Source organism: Diceros bicornis, chromosome 4 (genome assembly GCF_020826845.1).
Source record: "Diceros bicornis minor isolate mBicDic1 chromosome 4, mDicBic1.mat.cur, whole genome shotgun sequence".
In the NCBI taxonomy this organism is placed as follows: Eukaryota; Metazoa; Chordata; class Mammalia; order Perissodactyla; family Rhinocerotidae; genus Diceros; species Diceros bicornis.
The window spans coordinates 8,880,181-8,893,027 of record NC_080743.1 but is presented as its reverse complement, the minus strand read 5'-3'; the positions used below and the strand labels follow the sequence as shown (position 1 = coordinate 8,893,027).

General features: G+C 40.1%; 1 pseudogene; it reads right to left on the bottom strand.

Moving 5' to 3' along the window:
* Positions 1 to 1,076: 1,076 nt before the first annotated feature.
* Positions 1,077 to 8,652, bottom strand: LOC131405035 (nucleosome assembly protein 1-like 4; annotated as a pseudogene).
* Positions 8,653 to 12,847: the final 4,195 nt, after the last annotated feature.

The window sequence follows — 12,847 nt, the reverse complement described above, 5'->3', positions numbered from 1 at the left end:
GCAAGGCTGGAGGATTCTCTACGTGTCTGGGCACGATGTTGACCCTGCTGACAGATATTGCTGTCATACACTTTGACATCCTGTACGTCAATCGAGAAACAGGCTGCACTGAATCCAGGGCTTTTAAAACAAAGCAAAATAGTGGAGCCAAGAAATGAGAGCATTGCCGATAAACAAGACTTTAAATTTATGATACAAAATTGGAAATTTATACTTTCCACTCTAAGCTTCGCAACACTAAAAAACTCACAAATCCTATCTCTTTTGCTTACAGGCCATATAATTTTTAACTGCAAAATTTGGCCTGTATCTTATGAAAACAATTCCCTTCCTTCAACAGCTATAGGCCAGAAGATGCAGTTTTTTCTGCAGAGGCCTCTAGCCATGATTAGTAGCTATCACTTCTTTCTGGACTAAGTTACTACACCTTTAGTGACAAATGTAGCTTCAGAAAACTTGGAAATGAGCAACAGCATGAGTGAAAGTACCTACAAACAAGGCTCAAATACATATGAAGATCAACTCTCAAGATAACACGTGAGAGCCAGTGTGCCCACTTCCCCACCCATGCTCTGGAAAAGCAAAAAAGGGAAAAAAAAGTGGAATGTAAAAATGTAAGGAAAACATGACTTTACTCAACTTGGCTTTCCTAAGATGTTTACCATAAATACACATTGGAAGCTATTTTCACATGAAGCAGATTTTAGTTCTGGAAACAAAATTTGTGGATTTCTTCTAAAGAAAGGAAGAATAAATCCTTTTTCTGGAGCGTTACAAGAATCTAAGAGCCATTGAACTACACTATCGTATTATCTTCCCTATTTGTCTAGTGACCATTCCAACACTGTTCTCCTAGCCCAGGCCCGACCCCAATGTGGTCTCTATTAGGTCCTCCATCAGTACAGGGCCTGGAGAGATTGCCCAGATGCTGGGTACCCAAGGCTATAGAAAATGCTGTAAGAGCTTTATTCTTGTTTCTGATAACACTTAAGTAACAAGTTAAACAAAATTTTACAAGAAAGAAAGAAGTTAAAATGAAAACCATTCACATGAAAACAAGTTATCTGTAAACATCGTCAATAAGAATTTGCTGCAGCAATGACTGAATCCCCTCGTAAGCCTGGTGTTCTGACATATCCATTACATGTCCCAGCCCCACAGAGGAGTGCCTGCTTCTTACTGCTGCACACATTCAGCAGGGCGGGTGACTTCTTTCTAGAAATGTATGAAAGATACCCAAACGAAAAATCACTATTGGCATCACCTTCAGCATCATCTAACATTTTCCTCCTCTCATTTTCTAATAGGTCTTCTTCCTCTTCCTCGCCTCCTTCAAACTTATCATCACCTCTATGGCTTCTCCAGGAAAGTAATATACAGTACGTGGAACCATATTTTCCAGAAGTGCTGAGTTTCTAAATCTGATGCTCATGTGAATTCTGAACTTTCATCCGGTGACTCTTCATCTTCAGGTGTTATCAGTAGACCGAGGAGGTTAATTTAAAAAAGAGAATGAACCACTCCATACTTGCTCAGTAACTGTTTAACAGTGCCTAGAATCTATGTTCCTGTTTTTCTGATTGTTTGAACTGTAATTTCTTTCCTTGTTTCCAATCAATACTACACCCATCACAGTCAACTATTTCAAGGCCTTCAAAGCAAAAAAGATCTGCCTTACCTGGCGCAGATTTTATCTTGTAAGTTTTTGTCAGAACATCATTGGTGAAGTGGTCATTGGGTTCAACGTGGACATCTAAAACAAAAGATGTGCTATCCAGGATCTGAAAATTCTGCTTTAATAGTCTGCAGATATTTCGAGATGGGTTCCTCATATTTCTCTACTAATTCACTTTCCTATTTAGAGGTTGGGGACATTTCTAAAGCAGGCAAACCAGAATTCTGGACTTCGATTGGGATCTGGCTTTCCTACTGTTGCTGCTATTTCTTCTGCTCTGATTCCGTTATTTCTCAGGACTGTGTTAGTCCCTTTGGGCTGCTATAACAGAATGCCACAGACTTAGTGGCTTATAAAGGAACACTTGTTTCTTACAGTTGTGGAGGCTGTGGAGTCCAAGACCAGGGGCCAGCATGCCTGGGTTCTGGTGAAGGCCCTCTTCTGGGTTGGAGACTGCTGTCTTCTCACTGTGTCCTCATGTGGTGAAGGAGCGAGCTAGCTCTCCGGAGTCTCTTTTAAAAGGACACTGATCCCGTTCATGGGGGCTCCCCCTCATGACCCTATCACCTCCCAAAGGTCCCACCTCCTAACACCGTCAACTTAGGTGTTGAGAAGTCAACATACAAATTTTGGGAGGACACAGACATTCAGACCATAGCAAAGACTCCAGCCAGTTGATGGGCTGCTTCATTCTCACTGTGACATTCTACCTCTGCTTCTGGAAGTTCAGCACTACCACTGAAAATTCCTTCCCTTGTCAAAAAAGACTGGCATAATGCTGCATACTTTATTTCCAAGTAGGAGTGTCTTCATAGACCTTGGCTTCCAAAGGAGTACATTTCACCTAAAGATATTTCAGGGCATTGGCTCATCTTTTTACTGCTTAGGTCAAGTTTCAATGTAGCTTGAAGGCATGTGAAACACAGTTTTAAGTCATTCCCTTAAAGATACCAAAAGTTGAGGATTCTGCATCACCAGGTACATGAGAATTTCTTCATTTACTTGCACTTTTAACAGCTTCTAAGAAATCTGAAAGAACATCATCAAATACCTATCATCAGGATGCTTTTAGCCCTCACGACTGCTTTGAAAAGGCAGCACCGTGGTGTCTCTCATTCTTTGGGCATGGCCCCCAATAACACTAACTCTTATACCAGGGAGAGGTTTTAAACACCTCCCTGCCACATTAACCTGGCTTAGCTGTCTCTCAGAGTCTCTCTTTTATGCCCATGATAGGTGCTGTCTTTCATTTAAAAAACCATGACAGTCTTATGCGTGTGTTCATGTGTACTGTCTTCTCTGTTTTCAGGGGGCAATGGAGATCTCAAAGGCCCCAACTCTAGTGGCACAGACGGAAGAATCATGGTATAAAGAGGAGTGGTTTCGGTGGAGAGGGGGATATATGCATTAACGCTTTACAATATCATCCCATCACAGGACCTGTTGTCCAGTGTTCTGTGTCCAAAAGGCTGTCCATGTTCTGATTCCCGCCAATAATTCCAGTCTTTTTTCCTGTTACTCCCAACTCTTTCCTTCACACATGTTCAAACACGTGCCCCTACAGTACATCACCTGTACCATCATAATCACACTCAAAGGCCAGGATGTATTCTTGTTTCTTTCCTCTCCACAAGCAGCTGTGAGAGGAAGGTTGATAAAGTAATACCCCCTCTATCTAACAGTGCATATAATAAGTACTCAGCTAATACTAATTGAATTCACAATATTTTCTCAGGGTGGCTTTTGCAATTGCATTAAATGGACATCACTTCTATTCCGCATAACAGGCTTTAAAATGCATTTTACAATCTTCTCATCTTATCTCACAAGATTTACTTCAAAGGGAAGTCACTGTGAGTGACACAACACTTATCATCAAACTATTATAAAGATTTCAAGACTCTTTAAAATTGATTCAGCAGTTAAGTATTTCTCCATTGTTCCTTGGAAGGCTGTAGAAATCTTCCTCTTTTCCTTCTCCCTGTGACATTATTTTATTTTGATTTCTAAACATTTTTGCAAGACATCGAAACAAACCACTGAGACAAATCTCTGAGGCAGCTTAAATGAATAGGAATTTCTAAGAACTTTCCTTTTTAATCTGGGACCTCCAGGGACGAGCAAAGGCAACATTTTGCTCTTGGAATTAATTTATTCTATCTTTTTCTTTAGAAGCTATAGAGATTTTAATATCAGAGCTCACTAGTTCAGCTTCCATAAGAAGCTAAATGCATCTAAAAAGATGACTAGCACTGTGAGGAATGAGGTATGAAGAAGTGGGGAATCTATGCCATACAGTTGGAGGTAAAGTTACAAATATGATAGCCAGAACACACCCTTGCTGGGAAACGAGTGGAATTTTGTCAGCGATGGGGTCCAGTGTCATGGGGAAGACACAATTCCTGTACAAAGGCAAAAAACTACTGCCCTTTGCTTTTTGTCGTCTCCTCCAATCTTGTCAATTTCTTCATGTGATATCTGAGTTCATTATCAAATTATACCATGATGTGTGTGGGCTTCCAGAACCTTCCAGAATCAGCCCACTACCAACAGTGGCAATGAGACTTCTGACTTAAAAATGCCCCAAGAAATCAAATAATTTTAATTTGATATTAAGAACTTCAGATTCTTAATCCATAAAGCATTTCAATACTCTATGCGGAGTACTATATCATAAATTTAATGTAGATGCTTTATTTTTCCTGAAGTAAAAAAAAAATAAAATGGTAAAAAAGACGTGGTGACAAAAATATAAATCAACTTTAACTTGCATGTCCTAAAGAAAAAACACGCACCATATAATAAAAATTAAAGCTCCCTCTTCTTATAAACTAAGTCACATCTCATAATAGGAATTTGATATTCAAACAATGTGAAAAATCAGATTGTCAAATTTTGTTAGAGAAATAAGCATTAAAAATATAACTGAACTCTTGATTCAATTAAAGTAGAAAGTGCTACTGCCTTAAATTCATTTATCAAATATATCATATATTATGCCTTATTTGGGAATTATTTCTCAAATTAAGCAAACATAAAACTTATAACACAAACACAGAACTCTCACGAAGACATTATAGCAGAAGCAGGTGGACATTGGTACCATTACTTAGCTAAAAAGAAGAGGAAATTGCAAGGTTTAGAGCCGAATAATGTTTCAGGCACCCAACGTCTGGATCTAATGTAAATGATTTCTTCCTTGCTCACCAGAGTTAACCATTCACCTCACTCCCAAAGACTCAGGTGAATCAGAGTCAACACAGACCTCTCAGCAACATCCTCCAGGGAGACCAAAGGAAAAAAAGAAACAAATACTAAACTTTTATCATTCTTTCAAAGAAAAATGATTAACTTCTCCAACTGGTTTTCTGTTTTGTTGTTTGGTTTTGTTTTAGGGGGTAGAAAATGTGACCTCACCTTTGGTATCTAGGTTTCTTCAAGTACGGAGTCTTAGAGATAGGAATTCATCTGGAATATCCACTGCTTTGTATCCCCTTAGATTTTTATATTCCATGGTTATTTCCATTTTGTGCAGAAAAAAATAACAAAGTTTATCATGCCATAAAACTAACTTATTAAGTTAGAGACAATCAGCCCCAGAAGACCACAAAATTAACTTTCCTTAAAGTGGATCATTCATTTTTATATCAATCAGTCAAAAAGTGGTGCTGAAATATATGCGACATTTGGGAGGACACAGATCAAGCCTGAAACCACAATTCAAGACCCAAAAACATAAAAAAACACTTTGCAAACTCAAAGTGAGCAAGAGTGAACAACAAATTCCATGTTTATGCTGTTCCTGAATCTCCGCGTTATTCTGGCCATCTACATCCCCCACACCTGAAATTTAATTCAGTCAAGTTCACGACCATGAGAACCTGAAAAATATAATTGTGTTCTTCTGTAAATAATTAATACACATTTCATCATTTTGATATTTTTGTGACCAAATAAGGATCCTTATCTTGCAACAATTCTGTTTGGTCTATCCTTTTCTTTCTTCAAGAGGACAATATTATAGTTTGCCTTAAAAAAAAAATGCAACATCACAGAGTAAAAACGCCAAAAAGAAAGACTTTTGGATGATGGTATAACAGAGGTGAAATTCTCTAGATAGTCTCAATTTACCAATTTTCTCCTCTTATTGGCTGGAAAAGATACTCAGTCTCCTAAGAGTCAGTTTTTGTTTATCAAGTAGATAAATAAAAGAATCCACAATTTATAATGTAAGAATGATGATAAATTAAAAAGCTATCATGTGTATTCCCTGTGGTATTTTTTATCTAACAGCCGGGTCCTCTGTCTCTGCTAATTCTCAAAAACAAATCTAAATCTAGATAGTCCTCTTATAAATTACGGTATGTTTCTGGGAACATAAGAAAATCAGCTACACTACAATTGGTGTCACACTATATATAGTGAGAAAATTATTATATTTTTGTTAACTTTCTAGTAACTTTTTAATTGTCAGACTTTTATGAAAATTGTTTAAAAAATCTAATTATAGAATTACCAATTGGGTAACTGATCATAAATTCTAATTTTTTCCCAGTATTCCACTAATTTTTAAAAATTATTAATACCGTTTTGCTGGGCATAAACAGAAGCATTTTGTAAGGCTTAGGAAAGTACCTGATACATGGTAGATATTCAATAAATATTTTTTTAAATGAATGATAAAAAAAGATACTGCTGACTTTTCTTAGTTATTAATCTCCGTGTCAACCAAAGTTGTGTTTTCTCCTGTTACCATAATGTAGTAACTGAATTTTAAAATATTCTACCTGATTTGAACCATTGGCTCTACCTTAAAATAATCTGAATCCTTAAATTTAACCAGTGTGATTTACCCAGATCTGCTACATATTTATTGAACACTGACCATGCAGAAAATACTAGAGGGATATGATGGTCATCCCCTGCCCCTGAAGAGCTTACAAAACAGGAGGGACAACAAGTACATTAATAGCTATAAGCTGAAGGAAAATGTAAGCATCGGAAGACAAGAGAATACACAAGCATTAAGATGGGAAGTCAGTGAAAGGTGTCATGGAAGAAGTGACATTTGAAATAAACTGTGAAAAAAAGGGTGGCAAGTCTTTGAAGGACGACATTAGAGAACAGGGGATCCCAAGCAAAGAAAACACAACGTACTTTTTTAGGTCTCTTCAGGGAACTATGATGAACCCAGTTTTACTGGAGCAAAGGGTCAAGCAGGGTTGAAGCAGAAGAGGATCCTGAAAGCGGATGTTCAGGTTGGGGCTCGGGAGTCTATACTCACTTTCGCAGGTGTAACAGAAGGCATTTAAGGTCTGTATCTGTCAGAGTCTGAAGCCAATAGCACATTCAGACGGGATCAATGACGGAGCTCCACGAGGAGACCATTTACAAAATGTCGGCTAGTAAGGGACATCGCCCAAGGATGGTGAACAATGTCCTGCCAGCAACAGTGAGGAAGGTCACCACCACTAGACCTGAAGGGGGTGTGGAAGGAGACGTTACTGGAACCTGCAGAGAGAAGCTGTAACTGTGAGAGTGTCCCCTGACCTGAGGTAAGGCCTTCTGGGGAGGAGGACAGGCAACCTATGGCCGAGCAAGGAGACAGCCGGGGGAACACGTACTCAGCCTAACTCCTGCTGGTGCCACTGCCGGCTGAAGCCAACCAGAAAGCCCGGGGCAAGGAGGCCCATTGACCCCATGCAGGTCCTCCTCCCGGGGCCCAGAGCAGGGCAGACGCAGGTAGGGAGCGGAACTGGAGGGACAAAGGGAAGATGTCCAGTGCGAGGCCTTTGAGCACGAGGAGACATACCTCTCCTTAGGAAAGTTAATCCAACAGGTATGGACAGAACCAAGAGACGTGCGGGTGAAGAAACCAAGACTATAATAGAGAAGATCGTGCAGAAGCTCAGAAAGGCCGCTGGTGGGGGAAGAAGTGGTGCAAGTTGTCTGTGAGGAACATCACAGCATTCCGTCTTGGGGCTTCTCAAGGATGAGATTTAGGGGAAAAGGAAAATTAGAAATCTAAAATTTTAAATCTTGGCTCCTGGGAGAACAAAGCCATTTTAGAAACGTAGAAATGAAGTGCTGCAGTTTAGAGTAAAATACGTCCAGTTCCTCAATCCTGCTCAAGGAACAGGGTAGACCTGGGGAAGGTGTGCTAGAGCAGTGTCCTAGAGGTCAGGCACAGCCCAGGACAGTTTCTCCCCAAGGTCACAGCAAATGCACAGCAAGAGAAAAAGTCCAGGTCAGTTTCTGGCCCCATGTCACCTGTATACCTTTCCAGAAAAATCTGCTGTAAAAAATAATACTGCCCAACCCCTTCCAAAAATTACCATCCAAAATAGCACGTAAATGGGTAAGTCGTAGGGAGGACAGTGGGAAGTGTCTAACGTGGAGTGCCAACTGAACTGTAGTAATTGTGGTTACAAAACACACTGCACAGTCGTACATACTGTGGAAAGAAAGGCTGCCTAAAGTAAAAACAGTAATTTGGCAATAAAACAAATAAAAATCCAAGCACATACCAACCAAAGTAAGGAGTGGGAGAGGGTGGAGGGAAGAAGTGCCAGGGTCAGCCATTAAAACAGGGTGGTGGTGTCACAGAACTTAACAGATGGATGAGGAGAAAAGAACGATCTGGAGCAGCTACGTGTGTATAGGAATTAGGACATGATAAAAAGGTACTGACAACTAGGGGCACGTACGGATTCTCAATAAATTGCTTGAGAACAACTAACCAATCTTTTGGAAACACTGACATGAGATTTGGTATCATTTAGGAATGACTTCGTCTGCAAGTAGCAGAAACTCAACTAGCCGTTGTGTAAATAATGTGGGGTTTATGGCTCACCAACAAGAGCTCTGGGGATCACAGTTCAGGACTAACAGTGGCTCACCAATGTCATCCAAGACCTGGGTTTTTTCTCTTTCCACTCCACCATCGTTACTGCACTGGCCTGTGGCCTCTTCCTCATCGCCTCGGGACAAACATGCCTGCTGCACCTCATGCCCTCAGGCCACTGTTCCAGGTAGGAAGAAAGGCCAAAGGCCAAGCGCGAAATGGACACTTCGCACCGAAGTGTGCGAAGTGAAGTAAAGACCAAAGTAAAGACCGAATTTTCGCAGTGGTGACATCTCTAGCGGGATTATTTTTCTCTTTAGTTTTTTGTGTGATCTGAATTTTTCCAGTGATTGTGCACTGGATTTTGTCAGAAATAAATTATGAACCTATTTCCATTTTGCAGGAAGATTAATTACTCAAGAAAATCATAAATCTCTTCATTAATCAGTAAGCCTCCATTGCTCTGTGATTCTCACTACTTTGAATCATCTTAAAGTGTTATTTTTAGTCCAGACCACTTACTAGATTTCTTCTTGTGGAAAATGAGCTACACAGAAAACTTACTTTTATGTTCCAAACCCCTGGGAGCACAAAAATTATGTGTTGTATTACCAATAATGCTGAGTCTGTAAGAACTTTAATGCATTTAAATGAGCTGTGTATTTCCAAGCATCTAATTGCAACTGTTAAAAGTCATCCCCAGCACAAGCTTCCCAGCAAGAGAAGACGTAGGAATGAGAAGAAAATAATCAACCTACAATGAACTTTTCAATACTTGTCTCTATTTTCAGATTTTGCTTAAATATTCTGTTCTACCCTAGAATATTTCCATTTTTACCATACAGATGAATATAATTTGTAAGAATCCAATAGTATTATAGAGTGCTAAAAAGGTTACTGGATTTTGGAAAGAACAGAAATGTCTGTGCTTGAGTTAGAAATAAATTCTCAGTGTTCCCCGAACTAAAATCGTTCCCAGGATTAACTGATATGATGTGCTGAGGATTATAATCGGGTTAATTATCTCATAATGGGCAGGCTGATCATATAACATCCGTGGCAGAAAAGCAGTTAAATTAAAGTATACAAGAAGAAAATGGTATTTTATTTTGGATGACAGATTTTCTTTCATTTCTGGCCTTCAGAGAACTCAGGAAGGCCATTTTCCACAGGTCATTTCCTAATGAGTTAATCCGCAGCCCTTTAATAACCACTCTGGACATCATCTCTATTCCTAGGAAGGATGAACGGAACAGGCGTCCAACCAGGCTGCTCTCCGGTCCCTAGCGGACGACTCAAAGTCATTCCTTATGAATAGAAAGAGGTTGAAAATTGCTATTTCATTTTGCCCCCATTTTCTTCTCCACCTGCAGGATTGTGTCCAATTCATGAAAAAGAGCAATTTGCTACATTAATCAAAACCAGTTCTGTTATCACTCTAATATTAGCCTGAATCCGAGCTGTCTACTCAGGAGGTTTGTGATCTTTAACAAGTCACTTAACATCTCCGGCCCTCAGTTTCCTCATCAGTAAAATAAGTGCCATTGTGAAGATTAAGAAAGATAAAGATTTATTAGTACCTTGTACATAATAACCATTTACTATATTTTAGCTGTAACATATGTTACATTATATTATTAAAATCCTATCCATTTTTCAAGACTCGCACATTCTTATCCAGCTTTCTCAATGAAACCATCACCCCAATAAGGTCCTCTGAGCAATGTGCCTTTGCTGATTCCTGTAAGACATATTGTCTGTATTATTTGAGAATTTAATTACACTCTGTCTTGTAAGTCACTCCCTAGCTTTCCCTTGTTTTCCCAGGAGACCTTGCTCCCACAGGGTCTGATGCCTTGCCCTACTCCTGACCAATGTAGGAGCAACATGTGCTGCAATCCAATAGCTCCTGTGCTCTGGAATAATTCTGCGCTCTATACTGTGTGTAAATGAATGGGCTTCATCCAACTTGCTTATCCACTAAGCAGACTTTTTTTTCCTTCTGGTGCTGGCCTCTGTTTCCTTGCATGTAAACCCAGGTGTCCAGAGCCTAGCATCTTTCCCTGACCCCGCTCCCTTGGTTCGTTTCTTTTACCGTCTCCTGCCAGTCTTCTCCCCAAAAGGGATGAGGTTATTCCTGCTTCCTGCCCCCCACCACCCCAGTCACAAGTAAGGACTATGTTAAAAACGTACTGATCACATCAGATCAGAATACATATCCTAGCAATGCCTAGTCAAGCTTTCCTGGGTTTCTAACTGTTCTTTGTTATACCCCATCCTCTAGACTGGACCTCCCTTATATAGATGCCCTGCGATTTCATCATCAGGACCTTTGGGTACCTGTCTAACTTGCCCACAAGCCCGCTTGAAGCCAGGCCTGCAGCCTGACAGGAGACTGTGACAAAAGGATGGAGATTACACAGACCCTCATGGAGAAGTAACAAGTTTATACTTGATCATAATGAGAAGCCCTTGAGGGTTTGGGGGGAGTGAGGAAGATTAGCGCTGAGCTAACATCCATCGTCAATCCTCCTCTTTTTGCTAAGGAAGATTGGCCCTGGGCTGACCTCTGTGCCCATCTTCTTCTGCCCTTTATATGCGCGACGCCTGCTGCAGCATGGCCTGACGGGCAGTGTGCAGGTCCACGCCCAGGATCCGAACCTGCGGACCCAGGGCCACCAAAGCAGAGTGCACGAACTCAACCACCACGCCACCCGGCCAGCCCCCCTTGAGGGTTTTAAAACAGGGAAGGGACCTGATGAGATCTGCTTTTTGGGACGATCACTCTGAGTGCAGTGTGAAGACATCTGGATAATAACTTTTTATTACAAACCTCAAACCAGTTACGAAAGGAAGGAAAAGTCTTAAGGACAGGAAGGCCCAAAGAGGGAGAGAGAAAAAGGTCTGGTGTTGGGCAGTGACGTGCAGGTGGAGAGAAATGGAGGAAAATGGTGCAGAGGCAGAATCGACAGAATTTGACGGTTATGTGAACTTCATGGGGCAGGAGAAATGAGAAGTGTTAAATAAGTTGCTTACGGTCAGACGTCACGTGTGTGTTTCTTGCCTCATCAACTTGATTGTGCATTTTTTGATGGCAGGAACTGTCTCAAATGTTTTCATGCACACTTTGGTGTTCAGTAAATATGTGTTCAATTCACCAACAAAGAATCAATAAATCTGCCGTGTTATCTGCCACAAGCCTTGTCTGCAAGGAATTCTCTCATCAAAATCTAAAACCTAAGCTGTGAGGCAATTTTACCCAGTTTTTCCAGGTTTGCATGGAAAGAAACACTGACCAAAATCGCACAGAGGCCTGGAAATTAGAATACCAGTTCGCTCCTAGATTTAGAAGGTAATATGCTGACCTGATCCTTCCCTATGTTATTAATAATCATTAGAGTTAATTTGAGTAGGCACTAACTAAACTTATCTAATTTAAACCAAACTTAGATTATCTAACTTAACACATAACAGTGGTTCTCAAACTTGAGTGGGTATCAGTGTTACCTAGAGGGGTTTTTTAATTAGATTTCTAGGCCCAGAGTTTCTGATTCAGTTGGTTAGAATGGAGTCCAAGAAACCGCTTTGAGAACCACTGCCTTAGAACAATGTTTCCAAAACTTTTGTTATAAAAATCACCTACAGTACTTATGAAAAATAAAGAGTCCCAGACTCACCTCTGCTCTGCTCTGAATCAGAGAGTTCAGGGGAGGTGTGCAGAAATCTGTGTTTTCTTGAAGTGTTTCATGTGATTCTTATAAGCAGCCAAGTTGGGGGAACACTGTCTTAAAGCATCCTATGAGGTAAGTTCTATTATTATTCTTAGTCTACAAAGGGAAAAACAGAGGCTTAGTAAGCTTTAGCACTAATAAATGGTAAAGCTCTTAACCCTTGCACTGGAGGGCTAAGCCATTGTTCATGCTCAAATAGAAAGTGTTTCTTATATGGAAATACTATGAGCATCTTAGTACCAGGGGCTTTATCTTATTTATCTTAGTATCTCTAAAACATGGCAAGATGCATGGTGAGTGGATGGTTAGAACCAAGCTCTGTAAAATAATGCTATACTTGCAGAAAATCTGAAAAACAAAGCAGTTCACAACAAACAAAAAACCCAGTGAGTGCAAAGAAACATTTAAATGAATTGACTAGAAAATTAAATCAAAATTCTCCTCTCAGTAACTCTTGGTAAGCAGGGAAAAAAATACACATTGACTTTAATGCCAGAGAAGGTATTTGACTATGTGTTTTATAACTGGTTTGATATTTATAACAAAAAAAATATTATCCAGATGCCGAAAGTCTTAAAAGCACATTGTAAACCATTT